This window comes from Bison bison, unplaced genomic scaffold (genome assembly GCF_000754665.1).
Source record: "Bison bison bison isolate TAMUID 2011002044 unplaced genomic scaffold, Bison_UMD1.0 scf7180017864490, whole genome shotgun sequence".
NCBI classification, from domain to species: Eukaryota; Metazoa; Chordata; class Mammalia; order Artiodactyla; family Bovidae; genus Bison; species Bison bison.
Window position 1 is genome coordinate 1,345,848 of NW_011495049.1, and position 1,884 is coordinate 1,347,731.

The 1,884-nt window shown below is 35.3% G+C and overlaps 1 pseudogene across 1 annotated transcript; it reads right to left on the minus strand.

Annotated features, from left to right (window-relative positions):
* Nucleotides 1-73: 73 nt before the first annotated feature.
* On the minus strand, nt 74-521 carry LOC105005374 (annotated as a pseudogene). Its single transcript, XR_827312.1, has one exon. The product of XR_827312.1 is annotated as a 60S ribosomal protein L30-like (transcript).
* Between the last annotated feature and the right edge of the window lie 1,363 nt (nt 522-1,884).

The window sequence follows — 1,884 nt, forward strand, 5'->3', positions numbered from 1 at the left end:
GTTTTCCCCGTCCTACTCCTCCGCCATCTTGGCGCCTTCCCCCTGATCTTTTTTTTTTTAACAGTGTTTTTAAAACAAGCTCTGGTCAGTTTTATTAAAGAAAAATTGTACATGATTTACTTTTCACCAGTCTGTTCTGGCATGCTTCTAATAATATCAGAATCACCTGGATCAATGATAGCCAGTGTGCATACTCTGTAGTATTTTCCACATGCTGTGCCCAATTCAATATTATTGCCACTGTAGTGATGGACACCAGTTTTGGCCAACATGGCCTAATACTCTATTTCAGATTTCCTCAAGGCTGGGCAGGTGTTGGCGAGGATGACCGGTTTCGCTTTGCCTTGTCTGATCATTTTCAGAGTCTGTTTGTACCCCAGCATGTACTTTCCACTTTTCATAACCAGCTGGAGCCTAGAGTTGATCCACCCCAGTGACTTTTTCGTCTTCTTTGCGGCCACCATCTTCCTGCCTTAGATGCGGGACACCCCCAACCAAGAGCAGCCACCAAGATGGCCGGGGAGCGAAAAAGGCAATCTTTTTTAAAATATGCATTCATTGCTATAAATTTCCCTCTAAGCTTTGCTTTTACTGCATTTCACAAATTCTGATAAGTTGTATTTTCATTCTCACTTTTTAAAAAAATGTTTACACTCATCTTGAGGATTTTTTTTAGTTGACATGTTATTTAGAAACATGTGACTTAATCTCTAAGTATTTGGGGATTTTACAGCTCCCCTTCTGTTACTGATCCCTAGTTTAACTCCATCATGATCTGAGAGGATACACTGTATGTTTCCTATGATTTTAAATTTTTCAAGGTGTGTTTCATAGCCCAGAATGTGGTCTTTCTTAGTGAATGTCCCATGTGAACTTGAGAAGGATGTGGATGAAATAGTCTATAGATGATAGATCTCAGTTATATATAGGTGATTGATGGGGTTGAGTTCAACTATGTCTTTCCTGATTTTTCACCCCCTGGATCTATGCATTTCTGAGAGAGAGGCATTGTAGTCTCCCACTGTAATACTGAATTCGTCTAGTTCTTACAATTCTGTTAGTTGTTGCCTTATGCATTTTAACACTCTATAAGGCACACTCACACTTAGGTTTTCTTGACGCAATGACCGCTTTACTTCTGCTTCCTTTTGATTAGTGTTAGCACGGTATATCTTTTTTCGATACTTTTATGTGTGCCTTTGTATTTAGTGTGGATTTCCCATAGACACCATATAGTTGTCTTGTTTTCTGATGCATTCTGACAGTCTCTGCCTTTTGATTGGTGTATGTAGACCACTAGCACTGAAAGAGATTATTGGCATAGTTGGATTAGTATTTACCATATTGGTTGCTTTCTTTATCCCCCTCATTCTTTATCCCTATTTTTGTCTTCTGCTATTTTGTGTGTGTGTGTTTTATGGTTTTAACTGAGCATTTTATACAATTCCACTTTCTTTCTTTTCTTAACATATCAGTTATACTTCTTAGTTTTAGTGTTTGTTCTAGAGTCTGCAAGATACTTCTACAACTAATCCAAATCCACTTTTAAGTAATACTATACTATTATAATTTGTGGGTAGTGTGTATAACTTATAATAAAAATATCCTAATTCCTCCCTTCTGTCCTTTTTATCACTACCATCATTTCTTTAACTTACACATAAGCATATATATCAAATAAATATATACTAATAAATAATGTATAATCACATATATAAATGTATAAAGTTGAATAAAATTATACATAATTGAATTCATTGTTGCTATTATTATTTTAAATAAACTTTTCTGTTGAATTAAGAATAAGAAAAATGAAAGATTTTATTTTCACTTGTTCCTTCTCTTATTCTCTTCCTTTTTTAATGTAGATCTGAGTTTCTGAAT